General features: G+C 50.4%; 1 protein-coding gene across 5 annotated transcripts in view; it reads left to right on the top strand.

Moving 5' to 3' along the window:
- The window catches only part of LOC146036532 (uncharacterized), a 151,790-nt gene extending 137,519 nt beyond the window's left edge, over nucleotides 1-14,271 (top strand). For all 5 annotated transcript variants that reach the window (XR_014460833.1, XR_014460832.1, XM_083160511.1 and 2 more), the window contains one exon: nucleotides 12,580-14,271. The gene's annotated coding sequence lies outside the window, so the exon portion shown is untranslated. The remainder of the gene's footprint in view (nucleotides 1-12,579) is intronic.
- The last annotated feature ends 8,617 nt before the right edge of the window (nucleotides 14,272-22,888 follow it).

Below are 22,888 nucleotides of genomic sequence, written 5' to 3'. Positions count from 1 at the left end.
ACTCTCCCTACACAGAGGTCCCCACCTGACTGCAGAGAATCCTCACTGACTCTCCCTACAGAGAGGTCCCCTCCACCTGACTGCAGAGAATCCTCACTGACTCTCCCTACACAGAGGTCCCCTCCACCTGACTGCAGAGAAGAGAGAGCGAGGGCTGCCTAGGCATGAGGGAATATAAGAGTCGGTGCAGTTTGAGATGGTATGACAAAGATAGAAATCAGAGTGTCACTTACCCATAGAAGTGCAGTGTAGATGGGGTAGCCAATCAGGTGTAGAAGGGGTGGTAGCTTAGGTGGAGGTATATAAGAGGTAGTCAGGTGATCCATCTTCCTCTTGAGTCTGGATTTCTTCAGGTCAGGGACAGGTCGAGCTGCAGGGACAGAACAAACGAAGCTAAGTTTTCACTCAGTATTTGTTAATTTTTTCCTGCTGCTATACCTACAATGCGCCGCTGCTCAGAGGCAAGCCCCCCCTCCCCGCTGGCTGAGTGATTTGGCCCGACCCATGTCTGCTGCAGCAGCACGGGCCTCCTCCCGGGATGCAAGGCCTAGCGCCGGATCCCCCCTTCATCCTGTCGCTCCCCGGCAGCAGCAGCCGCGGCTGCCTCCCCATCAGTCACTCCAGCGGCGAGCGTCTATGGCGGCTCCCCGCCTGACTCGCCGCTGGACCTCTCCAGCAACAGGGCGCAGACGCCGGGCGGGGTGTGCACATGGTTGCACAGTCTCCGGTCCCCGCGCTCCCGCCAGCGTCGCCTCGCGCGAGCAGCGCTGAGTTGTTCCCCTCCCTCTGCAGCGGTGCGCACGCCAGGCGGGTCCCCGCCGAGCGCACCGCATAACCTGGTCACTTCGGACCTCTCAGGCGCCGGGAAAGGGGGGGCGCGGGGGGTGCACACGGTTGCACAGTCCCCAGTCCCCGCGCCTCCCCCCGGCTCACCCGGACGGCACTAAGTCACATCTCCTCAGCCGCCTCGCGGCTGGTAAAAAAGGCGCACAAGCGGCGGCTGGGGGGTCCCATTAGCCGCCCAGGAGCTCCACTCCGGCGGCGGGCCCTCAGCCCAGCACCCTAGCCTGCACATGGTGGGGGGGGGGGGGGGGCAGGTCGCCCGGGTATGAGGGCGGCCTGCATCCATACAGGGCATTTTGGCTGAAGGACATGGGGCTCTAGCTACCCCTGCTGGCCGGCTTTCAGCCACCTTACACAGGGTCATTAGCCAACACATATGATCAGGGCAACCCTGCCACCTGCACCCCCTTGGGTCCTCCCGGACGCTGGCCCCTCCCACAACTCACCGCTCCGGGGTCAATGGGGCCCCTCTTTTGGGGGGGCTTGTAACCGGTCAAGGCGCTCCCAGTGCCAATGTTCCAATGGCTGGGGGGGTTCCCATTAATTATTAACCCCCACTATTTACACACCCCCCCCCCTCAGGGACGGGGGCGCCATGGGCACCGCCACAAGGCGGCACGCCCGCACAGGTACCCCATCTGGGTATTGCCCAGTTTCCGGGCCCATTTTCCGGACCCTATACCCGTCCCGACTGCACTTCGGGGGCATCTACCCACCCGTCCCTGTCAGCCGGTTTTCCCTGCGGGGAGTTCTAGGGGGGCGGTTTCACGGCCCTTGCGGCCAATATTGGGCAGGCCCAGGGCAGCATGTATGGGGTAATGGTTAGTATTGCTACCTCACAGCAATAGGTCAGTGGTTCCATTCCCACCATGGCCTTAACTGTGTGGAGTTTGTATATTCTCCCCAGGCTTAGGCGGGATTCCCTGGGCACGCTGTTCAGCCACGCCCGGCTCCCACCTGGCAGGCGGGTTTCCCCGCTCATCCCCATCCAGCTCTCAGGCCCCTTCTAGTAGAGTTGGTTATAGTGCTACCTCCGCCACCTCACAATTTCAGGGTGGGGTTGGTTGTTGCACTGGTCATGAGTGAGTCACTAACCACTTTACATGTTTCTTCCGAGGTCTCATCAGTTGCCCGGCGGGCAGCCACGGACGTGGATCATCATTCTGGAGAGAACATTACGCAGGCAACTGCAGCTGCTGCAGGGACGCCGCATGAGACCGGGTCTCCGGATGCTGTCAACCCTCCGGGTGATGGTGAGCATGATGAATATGATACCTCTGAATATTCTGCGGGCCATTCCTCCGCCGCTGCGAGAGGTCAGGAACCATTGGACGCCCCCGCAGGTTTGCCAAGATTGTAGCGCGCGCAGTTGCACAGCAAGCAGGGGCGGGGGAAAGCGGGCTAGCAAGACTAAACCCGTCGCTGAGTCCCAGCTTTCCTTTGACATGGTCAGTCACAGCAACACCGCAGGGTACAGGGGTCTCCATAAAGGCGCTAAGGGAAAAGAGCCAAAGTAAGTTCAGGATGTTTTCACGTTAACTTATGGCGGCAGGGCCAAGAAATCGGCCGGTGCCGGTGAAAGCTTGTATCCGGGTTTTCACCACGGGGTTAAGTGTTTCCAGCGGGCCATTGCTGACCCTAGACCCAAGAAGCGCAACAACGTTAGGCGGTACATGTCCCTGGTACACAGGTTTTTCTAGCTTGCAAGGTTCCGGCTCTGAGGGATTATGACGGGAAATTTAGTCTGATCCACACCGGCACACGGGTTACGGCCGAGGGCCCTAAGCATGTCAGGATATGGTGGCGGGACATGGGTGAAGGCCACGCTGCTTATGAGTCCCATCCCGTGATTCCAGTTTCCCCCTGGCAATAAGGGTGCAAGCCAGCCGCTAAAGGCAAATGCTTTGCCTTCAACGATGCAGTGTGATAGAGGCGGCAAATGCCTTTTCGCCACGAATGCTGTAATTGGGGGGGCCAGTCACCCAGCTAAGACCTGTAAAGCCGCCCCGCTGGCGACGCCAGCACTAGCTCTAAGTGAGACAACATCTCCATAGTCCTGTTTGAGCTGGCAACCCCGTATACATGCCTACGCTAACAGGGAAGAGGCCCTGTTGTTGTTCAAGGTTTAGTTACGGTTTTAATTTGCCCATCCCGGCGACGCCAGGGTAGTTCCACCCAGACTTCTTAAATCAGTGGTGCATGCCCCCGAGGTGGGGAGACATGAGGTGTGAGCTGAGGCAGCGCTGGGCAGAATGGTAGGCCCGTGCACGGCTGACCCATGGCCCAGCATGTGTTATTCCACTTGGGAATAGTACCCAGGAAGGCTTCGGGTGAACACCGGTTAAGCCAGCACCTGTATTACCCTCATGGGGCATCCACCAACGATGCTATTACTGATTAAGTTGCAAGTGCGTTATCAGCTGTTGATAAAGCACCCGGGTTGGTCCACAAATTTGGGGCACCATGCACTCAGGGCCAAGTGGGTCATGGGGTCCGTTCCTGCCTCCTCCCGTGACACCCTAACTTGGGGGCGTCAGTGGCCTACGCCAGGACCAAGGGCCCACCGTGCGTCATGTCTTCGACATAGCCAGCCTTCAGTATTTACGCAGGCCCCGGGGTCGGCTGGTTTCGGGGCATTTTTCTGGGCAAATGGCGCTGGGCCCCATGGCCTCAATCATGGATTGGGAGGGGTTTCACGGCCAATTTGCGGCTATTAGAGTTCTTTCCCATCACTGTAGCGGTGGGATGGTGGGCTCATACGTTAGCAAGCCAGATGGGAGGTTATGGTGACATAACCTAGGTGGGGTACACACCACTAACAAACAGGGCACCGTTTTTCACCCCTGACACTGCTCAGACATTTGGTATTGCACCGCTTACAGTGCATCATACATTTCTTGGCGCAGCACATTACAGGGGTCGACCATGGCATCGACGATGCCCTGTCGCGGTTCTACTTTGCGAAGTTTCGCGGGTTGGTACCGATTGCTGCGCCCCTTGGGCTCACTTATACATGTCCTGTAGGGCAGATCGTAGAGCAGACATGGGTGGATTATCTTGCCATCCCTGGCCCTCTCCACCAGTAGGGCTCATGCAGCCACGCTGCAGGACGTGGCGGCCTTTTTTAGGAGTCCCCGGGGAACAGCGGAAGTCGGTCAATGATCGTTGCTGTTTTCGGGTATGGGCATTATGGCGCGGGACTATCCATCGGCCATGGCTGTTGCATAAGCTGGGATATATTCCGTGCTAAATTACGCAGAGAACGGGACCCCACCAAAGCCTTTGCGCTAGCAAGGGCTTTGATTGGTGGGCGAGAGTACAGACTATGACAGCGGATTCCCGCAAGCCCATCGAGCTGTAGACGCGGTGGAAATTGTAGCCTGTGTTCAGAGCGTAGCGGAGGGCACAGAAGAGACGTCACTCTGTCGGGTGGCGTTCTCTTTTGCGTTCTTTAGGGACTTTAGGGTCGGCGGGCTGGTTGCGGCCAGCAAGAATGCCACTGATTTAGGTGCGGTTCGAAGACATGGTCTTCCAGGACGGTTCGTCCTTTGTGTGCTCCGCCGGTCTGTGACCGATCAGTTGGGCAGAGGCCGCTGGCATCCCTTAAGTCCTAGCGGGAAAGGGGATCTGCGCCGTGCGGCTGGCCACGGCATATCTGCCTTTGGGGCCTGCCGCTACGGCCCAGTTCCTCGCACATGCTGATACATGGCTGTGACGCGCTTTCAATTCACTGCTGTGTTTAAGCGCTGTGTGGCTGCGTTGGGTTTGGAGGTCGCCGATTACGGGACGCATTCGTTCCGTATTGGTGCGGCCACCAACGCAGCAGCGGAGGGCCTTCCAGTGAATGCCATTCAGCAACTCGGCCGCTGGAAGTCCTCCGCTTATAAATCTTATATACGTCTAGATAAGGTTTAGCACGCGCCTTCGGCGCTGGATCCAAAAACTATGTTTACAATCGGTTTTGTAACGGCAGCGTTACGGAATCGACGGTGTGAAGGGAATTTTTTAATTTTTCCTCCGATAGTGGGCTGATTACAATTGGCTTCCCCCCCCTCAAGTCCACCGGAGGTTTTTTAAGGTTTTCCCCTTCACTTGGATTCTAGTGTACTAATTCATGTTGTGCATTATATGTCTAACCCTACGTTGTGCATTTATACAGTTTAAGTTTGAATGCTAACCGGTTAGGGTTTTCTTTTTCAGCCCTTCCCCCCCCTTCAACGACTCATGCCACTGTCTGGTTCGTAGGGCATTCATAAATTTTCTGGGCATCCAATCATTAGTTAGCTGTCAGGGCCCGGGCAGAGCTAGGGGCGAAGGCAGGCACATTGGTTCGGTGTCAGGGGTCTCCGGTGGAATGGTCTTTTACCATTATTGTCAGATAAAGAGCGTCGCTGGGGTCGCCCGGATGTTTTGGTGATACACCTAGGAGGTAACGAATTAGGCCGGGGAACCAGCATAGGCCTTATTTTGAGGATCAAGGCTGATCTTAATACTCTGGTAGGCCTTTGGCCTGGATTGCGGATAGTTTGGTCCGACATAGTGCCTCGTTTCAACTGGAGGGGCTGCTGGAACCCCAAGTCATTAGAGAAGATCAGACGCAAGGTCAACTTTGCGGTCTCCAAAGCGGTCACGTCCATGGGAGGCACAGCGGTTAGACACCCCTCTTTAGCACTGGAGACCCCATCCTTCTACAGAAGTGATGGTGTACATTTGTCGGAATCAGGCATGGCCGTTCTATTTCAGGACTTGTTCAGTTGTTGCAGATAGGGGATTAGGTTTGTGTTACTCTGGTTGACTTAGTTATTGATTGGTTTGGCGGGCTTGGGTTCTACAGTAATTGTCTTTAAGTGGCAATTTTTGAACCCAGCTGTGGCGGGAGGGCGCTCTCGATCAGCAGTCCAGTTTTGAAGTACAGGTGGTCACTGTGAGGTATTGCCACCCTCTGCCAGGAAGGCTGGTGAGTTCTGCCCCCGAGGGGGGACGCAGGACACTTTTAGAACTGTCCTCATTAGGCCCTAGGAGGGGCGGCAAGACAGTCACAGCGCAGGCTGGCTTTGAATTCAATGGGGGCGGTTCCTCGCCCTAGTTACAAGTTGGGGCGTTGTAGTCGCCGCCATTGCTAACGTTTATGACTGGCTGGTCGTCAAGCGCTCTCTAGGCCATCCCTTTCAATAGGGTCATACCACAATAAATACCCTTTACCTTTTTAAACTTATGCAGTGGTTGTCCGTGTCGTTATTTCAGGTCACGTGTCCGTGTGAGTTATTTCAGGTCATGTGTCCGTGTGATTTACTGCTAGGGGTAATCATGGTTTAAGTTGAAAGAAAAGGTTCATCTCAATAATGCATTAGACGCCTTAGAGAGAGCGAGGGCTGCCTAGGCATGAGGGAATATAAGAGTCGGTGCAGTTTGAGATGGTATGACAAAGATAGAAATCAGAGTGTCACTTACCCATAGAAGTGCAGTGTAGATGGGGTAGCCAATCAGGTGTAGAAGGGGTGGTAGCTTAGGTGGAGGTATATAAGAGGTAGTCAGGTGATCCATCTTCCTCTTGAGTCTGGATTCCCACCCTCCCTCCCTTGTGCTAACCTACCACATGGCCTTTCGGCCGTCACCCAAATTTGGCTCTCATCAATTTTAATATTAATTGGCGGGAGGGCGCTCTCGATCAGCAGTCCAGTTTGAAGTACAGGTGGTCACTGTGAGGTATTGCCACCCTCTGCCAGGAAGGCTGGTGAGTTCTGCCCCCGAGGGGGGACGCAGGACACTTTTAGAACTGTCCTCATTAGGCCCTAGGAGGGGCGGCAAGACAGTCACAGCGCAGGCTGGCTTTGAATTCAATGGGGGCGGTTCCTCGCCCTAGTTACAAGTTGGGGCGTTGTAGTCGCCGCCATTGCTAACGTTTATGACTGGCTGGTCGTCAAGCGCTCTCTAGGCCATCCCTTTCAATAGGGTCATACCACAATAAATACCCTTTACCTTTTTAAACTTATGCAGTGGTTGTCCGTGTCGTTATTTCAGGTCACGTGTCCGTGTGAGTTATTTCAGGTCATGTGTCCGTGTGATTTACTGCTAGGGGTAATCATGGTTTAAGTTGAAAGAAAAGGTTCATCTCAATAATGCATTAGACGCCTTATACTCACTGACTGTCCTTACACAGAGGTCCCCTCCACTGACTGTCCTTACACAGGTCCCCTCCACCTGACAGCAGAGAATCCTCACTGACGGTCCCTACACAGTGGTCCCCACCTGACTGCAGAGAATCCTCACTGACGGTCCCTACACAGAGGTCCCATCCACCCGACATGACATTGCTTTGTGTTCTGCTCCCCCATAGTGCTGTGTGTTGGCGCTATACAAACAAATAGTGTGAATACAGTAATAGTAATGAGAACGGGTCTTTCTGTTCATTTCACTCCATTCCTGTGCAACTGCATGTTGCCGCCCCCCCTGCTACCTAACAAATCCCCCAGGAAGCATGAGAATCGATGTGTACGCTGACACCATCAGCATGTGAGCGCACAGAGGAATAATCATTCGATGGTCAACAACCGCTGAATGTTTTTTTCCCCCGTTTGCAAATAAAATAAAACTGACTTTTATATTGCTTGGAAATGTCTGAGAACGGGGGGCGGGCGCTGATGTCATGTGATGTCAGCAGCCTGCCTCATATAGGCTTTGGCTTGCCTGCTTTCGTATGGGGACACCCAGCATTTTTCTGGGCGCACCCATCATTTTTGTTTCGTACTCGGCGACTGTTATAGTCACCAAAGGCATTCGCACAGCGGCCCAGCACATGCGTATATTCCCAATACGCGTGCAATCTGTCCCTGCAGCAAATTCGCTGGGGGACAATTGATGCTGAATCAGGCTCGTTCAGTTCTCATGAGGACTCCCTGCTCTGTTTACATGAAGTGGGTTCGGGATTCTAGGCCCATAGGTCCAGCCTTGAAACGTGATAAAGTGGAGAGTGATAGACTACCAACCCGCTTCTGTCATTTTTTCAAACGCAAAGTGTAAAACGTCAGCTCTGAGCTGATTGGCTGGCACTTTGGACCTTATTCTCATTGACTCGCAAGGCTGCGAATTGCCTTCCCATATGGTGATGAGGTTGCCCGGCGCCCCCTGCCCCTTCTCCGCCCCCCCAGCCCCCCCTCGCCCGCTTTGTAGGGTGCGTGCATTAACCCAGAAATGTATCTGCACCGAATGAATCAAAATAAGGTCCTTTATCTCCCTTCACTTTATCACTTTACAAAGCTTGGTACATCAGCCCCTGCGATCGCCCATTGCAAACCAGAACAGCGCTCAGCAACGGCAGCTGCTGCTGACTATTATGCATGTGACAGGGAGGAAATGGCTTCGTGCCTGGCACTGAAGATGGTAAACACACTGTAGGGCACTTCCCAGGATCAGACGCAGGGACACCCCCGGAGTGCTGGTTACACCTCTTGCACCTTGTAGTCCCAGGTTCCAGGAACGAGATACAAGAACATGACACATATCCCAATGCTCCGTATTGTTCAGACACAGAACCCCCTCTTGACTATTGTCAGCGACTACCCCCCCCCCCCCCCCCCACCCCCACCTCTCATTGTCTGTCACTATACCCTACAGCTGATGAATGAGCCTGCCAAGTTACAATTCATTTTCTTCTGAATCGGCTGTGGGGACATGGCAAAACACGACAAATTGCTGAAAATGTAGCTGTCTAGGGAGAGACTAAATCACATGGAGCGGGAAGAATGGGGGGGGGGGGGGTTGGTGAGAGTGGAGGGGGGCTCTCTTCCCCATGATATGCCCTGTCTTAGTCTACCAGCCGGTAATACAAGGCAGTGCGGGAGATGCTGAATTATATGTTGGGCCCTGCGTTTACCCTGCACGTAAAATCCAACTGACTATAATTTTCACAATGTGGTTCCTAGCTTTGCCTGCTTATTTGCGGCGCTCTGGGAACCGTCTCCCTCAGACTAGGTTGAGGTAACGGTCTGCGAGGTGGCGTTCCAGAGGGCTCTGGGGCTCATCCCTGAACACAGTGAGCTCTGAACCATGGAATTAGGAGAGAGCGAGGTGATATGTGGCGCAGTCCCTCTACCACCTTCTCTCTGGACGGTGTCGCGGTATAATGGCAGTGCTAGGCATTGCTGTAGAGGCAGCTCAGATGAATAACAACATTGAGATAACTGGAGTGTTTAGCTGGAACTATTCCCCTCATTCTGACAGCCACTACTCCGCATGCTGCTACGATACAAGGGGCTGCTATGATCCAAGGGGTGTTAGCTCACAAGCAAGGGACACAGCCCCACTATAGTACCTCCCATATAAAAGTATGCCACCCAGTAGCACAATCTTATTAATATCACATCGCTCGTAGTGCCCCTGATTCATATTACACCATACAGTAGTATCACTTATTACGATAACAATACAGTGCCTCTTATACACAATACCCACAATAGTACCCCTTATACACAATACTCACAGTAGTGCCCCTTATGCACAAAACACACAGCAGTGCCCCTTATGCACAATACCCACAGTAGTGTCCCTTATTCACAATGCCAGTAGTACCCCTTATACACAATGCCAAAAGTAGTGAACCTTATACACAATACTCACAATAGTGCCCTTTATACACAATGCCCACAGTAGTGCCCCTTATACACAAAATCCGTAATAGTGCCTTTTATATACAATGCCCACAGTTATGCCCCTTATACACAATATTTACAATAGGGCCCATTATACACAATGCCCACAGTAGTGCCCCTTATACACAAAACCCACAGTAGTGCCTCTTATGCACAATGCCCACAGTAGTACTCCTTATACACAGTCCCCACAGTAGTTGTGCTCTTTGCGCAGGGCAGCTGCAAGTGCAGCTATAGTGACTGCGCATGGATAACGCAGGATGGGGAAGGGTCCTCCTAGAGTGCTCTTCAACCCACAATGTGGGGTGGGTGCCCAGTTTCTACTCTAGAGCAGTGTCCTGGGAGTGAGGTTGGGCCAATGACCTGGAAGCTGGGTGTATACGGAAAAGGTAGTGGTGGTGCCCACAGTGTGGTGCCCTATGTATCTGCGTACCTGGTGTAATGGTCAGGCCTGCCCTGAAAAGCTTTGCATGGCAGGCCTCCAGAATTCATTTGAAAAAAAAAGAAAAGAATGGTAAAATGAGATGCGTACAAGTTCAAACATATAGGGTGAAATCTAATAGGTTGAGAGATTCCGAAAGTGAGAGATTTGGTAAGAAGGTTTTTTTTAAAGCGGCAATCATTTACACTGCAAAACCAGTTTGATTTTGAAGTGTAAATGATTGCTGCTTTAAAAAAACCTGGAAATTTCTTACCAAATCTCTCACTTTCTGAATCTCTCATCCTATTACATTTCACCCATGATTTTCCATGGTATGAATCCTGTTTGGAAAAATAGCATTTCCCATGTCTTATTATATCATAATGTAGACAACATTATGATATGTAGGAATTGCTTTGGTACATCAGGGCCTACAGTATGTAGACTACCAAATACCAGTTCAGGATGTGATGCATCCGTCTACATATGGGATGCATCCATATGGATGTTACTTACCTTCTCCCTATTGGGATTCTCTCCTTTTGGATGCCATTGTCAGTATTTTGAATGCTGGCATCCCAAAGAGAGAATCCCAATAGGGTACATGTAAGCAGTGGCGTAACTATAGCCCCACAGACTCCGCTGTGGCGGGGAGGCAATGAGTTAGTGTCGGCGCTGGTCTGCGGGGCTATGGTTATGCTGCTGCCGCATCTGTGGCCTGGGACTCACCTATTACTTGTATGTGCAGTGCACTGCGGTCCAGGCTCTGCGTCTCCTCCTGGCTGCGTCTCCTCCTTCAGTGCTAATGAAAACCGCTCCTCAAAAATGGCTGCCCCCCATACTGCCTCCTCTAGCATCCTTAAAAACTGTCTGCTATTAGCGGACAGCCATTTTTTGATGGTCATTTTTCATTAGCACTGCAGGAGGAGATGGAGCCAGGAGGAGATCTGCACTGTGGGTCTCTCAATGCAGCGGCGGCAGCATGCGGAGGGGTAAGGGGGTGCTTAACTTTATTATGGTGGGTGGGCTGCTCTGGCAAAATCCTTGCGGTAGTGATATGCATAACAGGCACTACTATGGGCATAAGGTGTATATGCAGCACTCCTATGGGCATTATGCATAAGGTGCATTGTGGGCATTATGTGTAAGAGGCACTAATGCTGTAGCAATTGTGTATTAGGGACACTACTCTGTGTATTGTGTCTAAGGGGTACTACCGTGTAGCATAATATGAATAAGGGGCACTACTGAATGATGTAATGTGAATAAGGGGCACTATAGATTGTAAGCTTGCGAGCAGGGCCCTCCTACATTTTGACTGTCTGTAAATACCCTGTTTTGTTGTATCACTGTCCCCTTTGTAAAGCGCAACTGAATATGCTGCACTATATAAGAAACTGTTAATAAATAAATAATAGTATGTGGTGTAATTTGAATCAGGTGCACTACGTGCTGTGTAAGGTGAGAAAGATTGTGTGGCCAGGCTCCATTGTTGTGAGGACACACCCCTTTATGAAGTATAAGCAGTGGGACACAAATTTAAAGTTTGCAGGGAAAGTGCTGAATACCCTAGCACAAGCCCTCGATCCGTCTAATGGGTAGTGGTGGGGGGAAATGAGTTCCACCACTTCTAATGGTCCACTTTAAACCTTGTTGAAGGATATGCACATACTGTTAAGCCCGCTCGAAGCAAAAGCTTTGAAAGTTAGTCTGCTACCTTCTGTGTTTGTGCATGTGTGAGAAAGAGATGTAGTTTCATGCTCTACCAGCAGAGGACAGTGTTTCGGAGACTCGTGGACACTAGACATATATAAAGATGATACTATGGGGTTATTCTGGTCTGTTGCACAGACCAGAACATTTGCATGGGGACCGATGGTGGACGTATGCGCAAGCGCAGGGTCAATTCTGCACAAGTGCGTATGGCCTCGGCAAGCAGACTGTTCGCTGGGTGCATGCACCCAAAGCTGCGGCCGGGGGGGCTTGGGATGGCGGTGGATAGTCGCGCCCTTGAAACGCCCAGCATTTTATGGGTGTTCTCATGTAAACGCTAGGCGTTTCCATGGTGATAGGCCCGTGACGTCGGTGCCAGGGGCGGGCAGCTGACATCACTGGATTTCAGTTGCCCGTCCACTTCCTCCCGAGGGTGCACACAAATCTAAGTGACCTGAGAGTCACTTATATATGCGTGCACGTTCCGCATCATTCATTGGCCGGTGACCAGCGAATGATGTGGGTGTTCCCCGCAGGCTGCGAATGGATGTTTATGTAACACACGCTACGGATGGGTGGCGTCCATTTGCAAGGTGGGGTTATGGACTCGCAAGGCAGCGAATTCACAGCCTTGCAAATCAACCAGAATAACCCCCAATATATGTGTTTACACCTCTGAAGTGAAACACCAGCAGCAGCAGCACAAACAGTGATGTCTGCCAGCTGTATACAGTCTGCGCTACTGTATAGAAGTCTATTTGCTAAACACAAAATCTATTAATGGCAAATCGACTGAGAAATAAATCACCAGTTTTTCCAAAGATAGAAAAATTCCAGACATCACAAACTCACAGCAATCACCAATCTCAGCGTGAAGTGGAAAGCCGGGATAGACCAATTTAGTAAATCGTTGTCGAAAGTACTAAAAATGTTTTTTTTTTTTTTTTTTTTTAGATCCTTGAAATTGCTTCAAAGCCAGTGAGATGAGAGAACTGAAACAAAGAAAAATCCAATATACACAGTTTTTTTTCATTCAATGATCAAAGACCCCATCTCTGCCAGCCAATCACAAACGGGTTCTGATGCTGGGTACTTATGATTGGTTGGGGTTCCCCTACTATAATCAATTAGTGACGGACTGCGCTAATGGGTGGATGTGTTGTTTTGTGTTTGGGATAATTCTTTTTTTTTTATCCCTCGCTTGGAGAACAACAGATCAGAAGTAAGATAAAAAATTATACTTAATATCCTATTAAAAATGCAATAGATCGAAAGCCATAGATCGAAAGCCAATATTTTATTTAACATTTAAAAGTTATAGACGGGGGTTTTCAAAGCCTTTGACATGCACAAGGTCGGCCATGACGATAGGTCTACACTAAAGTTGACATGAGTTTTTAAATTTTTGGGACTCTTTCATGGTTTACCATCCATGTGGTAAATCCTTAAGCAGGGCGAGTGATGTGATCCATGCAAGGGTATGTGGTACATTATTTGGGGGTTCATGTTTCTGTCAACATTGACACCCAAAAACTGTGAATACTCGTGTTGACCTTTTCATACCTTTGTGTAGGAGGGGTGCTGCCGCTGGCCATGATGCCGTCCCCCCTCCACTACCGCCGCTCCTGGTCCCAGACGCTGGTTCCTTCTGCCCCTGCCGCTGCTCCCCACCGCTCCCTGCCGGGGGACTGGCGCATGCCCATGCCCCCAGCTTCTATGGGCTGCAACCGAGAGAACACCTCCAAATGGAACTGCCTTGGGTGACTGGCAGGTCAGACTTCTGCTGCTGCCATAGGAATAAAACGACACTGATGAAGACCCTTTAATCTGGGACCACTGCAAAATTGCGGGCTGGTAGTCTCTGGATATGGCGCACCCATACACACTAGACAATCTCCACCAAAGCAGATATTGGCGGCAGCGGGGAGCATTTCTCTACTGCGTCCTAGTAAATAATAGACAGAATCTGATTGGTTGCTATGGACCATTTTTCGCGTTTAGAATGTTTTAAGTAAACTTACCTTCGTCCCCGCACCAATAATTCTCTACAAAACCAGCCAGAGACCCAGCGACCGTCCTTCCTCGCATGCAGTAAATCAGCTGCCCGGATGGTCCCCGGCCCCTCTCCTCTGTCCTGGCTGACGTTATAGAGGTATTAATAGTTTACTGTGTCACCGGACTGCTGCTGCTGCTGTGACAATTCATGAGACACTTGGGAATGACACAGCGCAGGTTATTGTGGCGGCTTCTCCTGCGATTCAGGTTTTGCGTTGTGCGAGAGTTTATCACACACACAGCAGATAAGCAGCTACGGAGAAGCACGTCAATAATTCAGAGCTTTGTGTGGTCCGGCAGCAATAACGGATCCATGTCTATGGAGTCATTTCTTAGCGGCGGATAATTGCTCAGGTGCAGGAGATTTAAACCATGTTTCAGAACATCTGCAGAAGCAGCCTAAGGGCGAGATGTACTAAAGGGAAAATGCGGTAAAACCCCCGTTTTACCGCATTTTCCTATGTACTAAAACCCGTTTGCAGCGATATCGCAGGGCAGGGTATTGCCACCTTTGGGTGGCGATACCCTATAGAAGCCTATGGGCTTCTTTTCACCGCCCGCCGCAACCCCGCCGCCTCGCCGAAACCCCCTTTCCCCCCTCCCTTGGGCTTACCTTCTTGCAGGTCCTCCTGGACCCCGGAAGGTAAGCCCTTCCTCCCCCTAGCAACGCAGCCGGACGTCCTTCCGGCTGCAGGGGGTTAGGAGGAAGCGCCGGGGACAGCTTGCTTAGCTGTCCCCGGCGTGAAAGCAGCAGAAGCCGGCTGGGAGGTGACGGAGACCCCCCGCAGACCACAGTACAGGTATCGCGGGGGGCTTCCGTCACCGCATCGCAATGCCAGCCGCATATGTTAGTACATATGCCAAAAAAATTGCGGTGAGTGGGGCGCAAATTAGGTAGTTACGCCGCTGGTCCACATTGGCAAATGGTTTGAAACAAGCTTAAGGTCAACATGGGCATTGTCGACACCCACAAGGTCAACATGTATTTTTTAAGTTTTTTTTCATATCTATGTCAACACATGTCGATATGGGCACTGTGTAAGTGCGTTCGACACACTATTATATTCTCACTCCGTGCCCATGTGGCACCCCACTGCAGTGGTGCCCCTTGTCCCGTCTTTTATGTCTCTTGATTGCAGCAAATGCTGCCTGCAGAACCCCTTCCCTGTGGCCAGGGCTGTGAGGGGTTAAACCATACTTGCCTACTTTTGAAAACTATTTTCAGGGAGATTTGAGCTTGTAGTAGAATGTCCTGCAGCTCTGAGGGTGTGTGCCATGCTCCACCCAAAGGGCGTGTCTAACTCCACCTGTGGGCGTGTCTAATCCCCCCACCATTGTTACTACAATGCCCCTTAGACGAGCAGAAGAAAAAGTGAGGGGAATGAGAGACAGAGAGGGTGTAGGGGAAAGAGAGAGAAAAATAGGTGAGAGAGAGAGAGAGAGCAGGGCATCAGGGAAAGAGAGAGATCGGGCTTCAAGGAAAAAGAGGGAATGGTAGAAACAGTTAAAGAGGGGGAAGAACAAGAGAGAGAGGGGGTGCGAGCGGGAGTGAGAAAGGGGATCGAAAGAAAGTGAAAGTGTCGGGAGAAAGAGAGAGTAAGACCGTGCCAAGGGAATAGAAACAGAAACCATAGACAGTCTCAAGGAGGAAGGGAGAGAGAATGAGACAGTGTCAGAGAGAGAGAAAGACAGAGAAAAAGACGGAAGGTGAGCAAGCGAATGACACTACTTGATTACAGTACACAATGGGGGTAGGGGGATAGTCACACAAGAGAGCCCATGGGGGATGGAGTACAAGGCGGACAGACAAATGTAGCACCATATGGGGACATAGACAGACATATGAGGGGGGAATATAAAAGGGTGCTATATATGGGGGCATATATTGATGGAGAGAGCACCATATGAGTGCATAGACTGATGGACAAAGAAACATATTGGGGAATGAAGAGGGGCTAAAGGCAGACAAATGGAAATTTATATGGGGGCATAGATGGACGGTGGAAGGGGCATAGAATGACAGATGGACGGGTATATGGATAGACAGAGAAGCATATTGGACAGACGGGTGGGGGGGGGGGGGGTATAGTCTGATAGCTTGCTTGCTTGCTTGCTTGCCTGTCTGTCTGCCTCCATTTGCTTAGTTCCCTACTCTTTAAAATAAATAAAAAATTAAAAAGGATGCCATGGAATTGCCTGCTGGGCCTAGGGCACCCCCAAGTGGACAGGCACCCTATGGCAGTTGCGTCCCCTGCACCTCTATATTTATGCCAGGTATTAGTGTTATATTGTCATAGAAGTAGCAGTAGCCAGGACTAGCAAGCACCAACCCCAAAATGGCAGGAGAAACCTGATGGGGCATACAGCTCCGCTGTAATATTGGGGCTCAGATGAGCTATTGACTGGCGTTGGCTGAAAGGCGGGAAAGAATGGCAGATTTGTTGATTTAGGACTTCACTAAGCGATAATTATGCATCACATCGGTAGTTTTCGATGCGCTCACCTTTCATTGACTATAGGCCTCTGCTGGATCACCCGCTCGGGGACAGCCACCAGTGACGTGCGGTGAGGTTTGTGGTTGGTGAGGCACTGGTTTGGTGGAGCCAGTGCCGCCAGGCTCTGTGGGGAGCATTGGGTTCGGGCTGTTTCTGCACTGACAGGCAGGTGCGGTAGCTGCCCCCTGCATAAGCAGCAGAGACCTGGCAGAGCAGCTCCTGGACCCAGCGCTCGGCACAGACCCGTCGTCGCTGGCTCCACCAAGCCTCCATGGGATATGCCCACATACCTTTTCACTTAAAAAAAAAACATGCAGCCAAATGTACTAACTAGAACTAGCCTCTTAAGGGACAGACTTGTGTGTGTTTGTGTTGTGACAGAGGTGTGTATGATTTCTGTGTGTTTGTGTAAAATAAGTATATTTTTAAATGAAGTTCTAGCCTCTGAGTTCAGTGGCTGTGCGGGGTGATGGCCGAACTCTGAGGTTTTTTTTAAAAGGTCAATCAATGCATGGTTTTGCCTTGTAAATGTCTGCCTCTTTAAAAGAACCTCTGAGTTCAGCCAGCATCCCGCACAGCCAATAAACTCAGAGGCCAGTACATTGGGCCAATATACTTCATTTAAAAAACACACAGAAACAGTGCACACATCTGTCACATTACACAAACACACACCTGTCACTTTACACAAATACATACAGATACACACCTCTGTCACAACACAAACACACATGTCTGTCTCTTAACACAAACACAAATAAACCTACAGTAAAAAAAACAACACAGCCCCCACCCTCCAAACACAAATTACCGTTTAGCCCAGGCACCGCTTATGGATACCCAGGCAGCAGACAGCACGGCAGCAATGACGGCAGCGTCCCGTCCCGGGACAGGCACCCAGGCACAGGACCGAGCGCCGGGCAGTGAGTCCCTGGACGGACAGTAATGGGGAGCAGAGCGGGTTCCGGTGCCGGCTGGTGGCCAGATAACAGCGGGAGCTGGCGGCTCGGCTCAGCCCAGCTCCGCCCCCCACACCCGGCAATACAAGTCAGCAGACGAGCTGTGCAGTGGTTGCACGGCTCGTCCACCTTTAAAAACACTGTGCTATAAGCGGCACCTCACCTATAGGAGCCATGGTTCAGGGACGTGCTTTCTGCCTTTATGAAAGCTGCCCGTGTCACTGAGACAGCGCCACTGTGACCAATCACTTCTGCCTCAGTGACAGGGGCGTGCTTTCATATAGGCAGAAAGCACGTCCCAGTCACCGAGGCACTGCTATAGGTGCCGCCTATGCATCTTTTTTAAACTAGCTTTTACAGCTCGGTTCTCAGCCCTGCCCACTGCCCGCCCCTGTGTCTGTTACTTTAATATGGACAGCGGGAGACACCGCTCTTGGTGCCTCCTAAGCTAATAAAAAAATTGCCTCCCCTGACTGCACGTCCCTGACAGCGACCATTCGGTCGGGTGGGCAGCCAATGTAGTAGGTGGAGCCATACCGCTTGTTGTTTAGGGAATATGTCATTACATACGTCAGTCGTGGGGTGGAGTTTAGAGCACTAGCCGTTCTTTCTGGGCCACCATTAATTAAGGAATTATAGTACAATCAATTAGCTTAAAGTGCTTTAAATAAATTCAGCTAACAACTTCTGCCAAACCCAAGTCTCTGAGTCATTATTTCAGGTTTATATAAGTAAGTTGTGAAATGTGAAAATGTAAACATGCATAAGGTCACACATCGGTACTTGTGTATTATCATGGCGCCCCCGATATTTAGTCGCGCGATTTTTCATCGCATCGCATGCCATACACCCGATGCACTGCGATGTGATGCGATTTAAGCCCCCTATGCGATGTTAAATTGTATAAGCACCCTAATGGGTGCTTACAATATTAAATGCACCCCCACACCACCCCCCAGTATAAACATGAACCTGAAGTGTGGCGAGCGCAGCGGTACGCGTCCTCCGACCTTTTCATACCCCCACTATCCACGTCGGCGTGGAGTTGATTTTACAAAGTGTGGCGAGTGCAGTGAGCCACCGAGCCCGAAGCGTGGCGAGCGCACGCGAATACCTGTGAAGTTATGCGCGTCAGCTCGGCTCGCTTCGGGCTCAGTGGCTCGCTGCGCTCGCCACGATTTGGGTTCGCGTTCATAATGGGGGTGGCGTGGGGGTGCATTTAACATTGTAAGCACCCATTAGGATGCTTATACAAGTTATACAAGTTATAATCACATCCCACCGCATTGTATGGCATTGTATGCCATATACAATGCCATACAATTTTAAAATTGTATGACATTGGGGAACATCGCGCGATATCGCATCGCATACCATTCCATGCCTTATGGTCTGCGATGCGATGGGCACCGTGATACTACACAAGTACCCACACATCATCAGATGCTAGGATGTTTATAAAATTCGATGTGCAATTGGCCAGTAACAAAAGGAATTATTCTATTGGTGTTTGATTAACATGCAGCTCAATTCTGTTAGCATACACAGAAGCAGACATATGGATGAGTTTCGTTAGTTGTACTGGTTATAAATGTACTTAATATAAGTATTAGCGAAGGAAGTGATATTCCTCCATTTACTTCCCATGCAGAGGGTAATTTTTAATAGTCTATGAGCTCTTTCATAGCCAAATTAATATGAATTCCTTATAGTCAGTGCCAGATTAAGCCTTTGGGGGGTCCGGGGAACTTTAGACTTTAGGGGGGGGGGGGCCTTGCACTTGTCATTACTGGCCACAAACTACATGGGAGAATATTACACTGTCAAAACACAGAGTAAAGGCAGTATAAACTTGGTCAATGGGTAACTGCAAGGGGGATATCTCTCTCTCTCTCTCTCTCTCTCTCTCTCTCTATATATATATACAGTGCTATTTTTGTAGGAAAATAGGTTCAGGAACTGTGGGCGGGGCAGAAAGTGGGCGGTGATGTGGGAGGGGCTACAAAATGGGTGGGGCATTACATAAAAAAAAAGATAGAGAAAAAAAAGAAAAACATTATTCCTCACTCCGTCACACTTATTATACATATGCCACACACAGAGATTTGCATTATACATATGCCACACACCGTGATGCCCATTATACATATGCCCCACACCGTGATTCCATTATACATATGCCCCACACCGTGATGCCATTATACATATGCCCCACACTGTAACGCTTATACATATGCCACTCACAGAGATGCCCGTTATACATATGCCACTCACAGAGATGCCCGTTATACATATGCCCCACACCATCAAGCCCATTATACATATGCCCCACACCGTGATGCCCATTATACATATGCCCCACACTGTAACGCTTATTATACATATGCTGCACACAGAGATGCCCCACACCGTCAAGCCCATTATACATATGCCCCACACCGTGATGCCCATTATACATATGCCCCACACCGTGATGCCCGTTATACATATGCCACTCACAGAGATGCCCGTTATACATATGCCACACACCATCAAGCCCATTATACATATGCCACACACTGTAACACTTATTATACATATGCTGCACACAGAGATGCCCGTTATACATATGCCACTCACAGAGATGCCCGTTATACATATGCCACACACCATCAAGCCCATTATACATATGCCGCACACTGTAACGCTTATTATACATATGCTGCACACAGAGATGCCCCACACCGTCAAGCCCATTATACATATGCCCCACACCATGATGCCCATTATACATATGCCCCACACCGTAACGCTTATTATACATATGACGCACACAGAGATGCCAGTTATACATATGCCACTCACAGAGATGCCCGTTATACATATGCCACACACAGAGATGCCCGTTATACATATGCCACACATAGAGATGCCCCTTATACATATGCCATACACAGAGATGACCGCTATACATAAGGCCCACACCAAGATGCCAGTTATACATATGCCACACACAGAGATGCCCGTTATACATATGCCCCACACCGTGATGTCCATTATACATATGCCCCACACCGTGATGGCCATTATACATAAGGCCCACACCGTGATGTCCATTATACATATGCCACACACGTGATGCCCATTATACATATGCCACACACCGTGATGCCCATTATAAATATGCCACACACCGTGATGCCCATTATACATATGCCACACACCGTGATGCCCATTATAAATAAGCCCCACACCGTGATGTCCATTATACATATGCCCCACACCGTCAAGCCCATTATACATATGCCACACACCGTGATGCCCATTATACATAAGCCCCACACCGTGATGTCCATTATACATATGCCCCACACCGTCAAGCCCATTATACATATGCCACACACCGTGATGCCCATTATACATATGCCCCACACCGTGATGGCCATTATACATATGCCCTGCTCCGTAACAGTTATTATACATATGCCACACACAGAGATGCCCATTATACATATGCCACACACAGAGATTCCCTTTATACATATGCCACACACAGATGCCCGTTATACATATGCCACACACAGATGCCCATTATTCATAAGACCCATACAGAGACACCCATTATACATAAGGCCCACACAGAGATGCCCATGTAGCCCACACAGAGATGCCCAAACATATGGCCCACACCAAGATGCCCATGCTGCCACACTGAGATGTTTCAGACAGCAACAGCAGTGTTAAAGATAAAATTGCATTAATCAGTGATGTTCAGTAAATTACTGTACCAGGCAATTGAGGCTGCCGCTCGGCTTGAGGATCAGATGGGACTGGAGAGTAAGCTACCTTAGGCAGGCAGGCGGAGGGAGAGTGGATCCTGGTGGGCGGGAGAGAGGAGCAACAGAGGCGGGCGCCCGGCGGGAGAGAGCAACAAGAGAGGCGGGCGGGCGCCGGGCGGGACAGCGTGTCTCGGCGGGTGGAGGGCGCAGGAGTCACCATGGACGCGCACTGACACTGACGTCAGGCGCATCCATGGAGTAGGAGGCCAAGGGGTGGTGGCAGGAAGTACATCTTCCTTGCCACCGCGGAAACAGAGATTATCATTGTAGATAATCTCTGAGCGTGCAGCCTGCGCCCGGCGTTGAACTTCCGGAACGCCGTTCCTGGTGAGGTCATTTTTCAATTGAACTTCAGGAACGGCGTTCCGGACCGTTCTGCCACAAAAATAGCCCTGTATATATATATATATATATATATATATATACACACACACACACACACATACACCACATGAAAAGCCGGTGTTTGTCCCTCTGCACCTTACTCTGTAGGAGACCTCACAGTCCCAGTGCAGCCTCTGATTAAAAACCCTCCCATGACTAGGCTGCTGCTGCTGTCCTCCATGGGCCTGAGAAACATGTAGTGAGCTCCACAAACCAGAGCTGAGCACAAACCTCTAAGCCTCTGACCTCTTGTGCAAAGTGTCATGGGACTTAGTCAGCTCCCAGCAATGTACTGCACACTTGTGCAGTCAGTGTACCTTGGCTCCCGATGCTCAGCACCATTAATCATTGTCACATTGGCAGATAGTTGAAGCTGCAGCACTACCCCACTCCCACGCACAAAACCTTACGCTAAAAAAAATATATATTTATATATTTTTTTAAATACATGCCAGCCACAGGGGGCCACTAGCTATAGGGGGCCCCAGGGGTACTGAGCCCTTTTGCCCCTGCTTTAATCCTGCCCTGCTTATAGTGGGTAAGTCAATAGAAAGCTGTAATAGTTACCCAATGCTTGGTGTTGTGGACCCAAAGCGAATCTTGATGCCCCACCTGTGGGGAATCAGGGGGGCGCTGAAATGGGATTCTCTAGTTGCACTGATCCCCATCATCAGTCAGCTTGTATCCGGTTTTCTGATGTGCGTTAGCTTGTGAGGGGGCTATACTGGGCTGATGGGTGTGCACCTTGCGGCAGTGAGACCTCCCTTTACAATGTGACATGCCGCTGGCTAATGTCGTTCCGGCTGCCGACTGTGGGGAGACTTGCTGGCACTAAATGCCAAGTCTGTGAGGGCTGCTGTAAGCAGATAGTCCCCGCTATAAGAGGGAATAGAGCAGCTAATCAAACACCAATAGAATACATTCTTTTGTTACTGGCCAATTGCACATCAAATAACTTTTTTTTTTATTCTCAGTTTTTTGCATGCTAAATCATCATTGCTTTAACATAAAAACTGCTCTGCTTATTGACTAACCTGAAATATTAGACAAAAATAGCTGCCTTACTAAAAGTGCGCCCGTAGCATTTGCAAGGTAAGGAAAGGTAGTGCTATGACCCGCACATCCAATAGTCTAAATAAATAATCTAAATAAACAATAACATTTTTATTGTTATCAGTATCACTATTTATGTAGTTTGTTTTTTCTATTTAGTTTTATTTGTTTACTTACACAACACTGCTGCTGCAGCAGCAGCTGCCTCTCCTGGTGACGTTACCGGCCTTTCTCCCTTCTGTTCCTCCACTTGCCTCCCTCCCTCTGCCTGTCTGTCCTCCCGCCTGCCGCTGGTAGCACCTCCCTGCCACGTTGCTGCTCCTTCTGCCTGTCTGGCCGCCTGCTGCTGGTATCTCCGCCGCTCTGGACGTACAGAGGTGTCAGCTCCCTTCCACAGCTACTCAAACCCCATGGTGGCCGTCGCACGTAACACTATCCACAACCACACGGTCATGACGTTGCACACGCAGGCACTGCTCCCCCCCAGCATTCTGGTCTT

The sequence above is a fragment of the Crinia signifera genome, chromosome 9 (assembly GCF_055691185.1).
Source record: "Crinia signifera chromosome 9, ASM5569118v1, whole genome shotgun sequence".
Lineage (NCBI taxonomy): Eukaryota > Metazoa > Chordata > Amphibia > Anura > Myobatrachidae > Crinia > Crinia signifera.
Note: the sequence above shows the minus strand (reverse complement) of the source record. Positions and strands in the feature narration are given on the sequence as shown.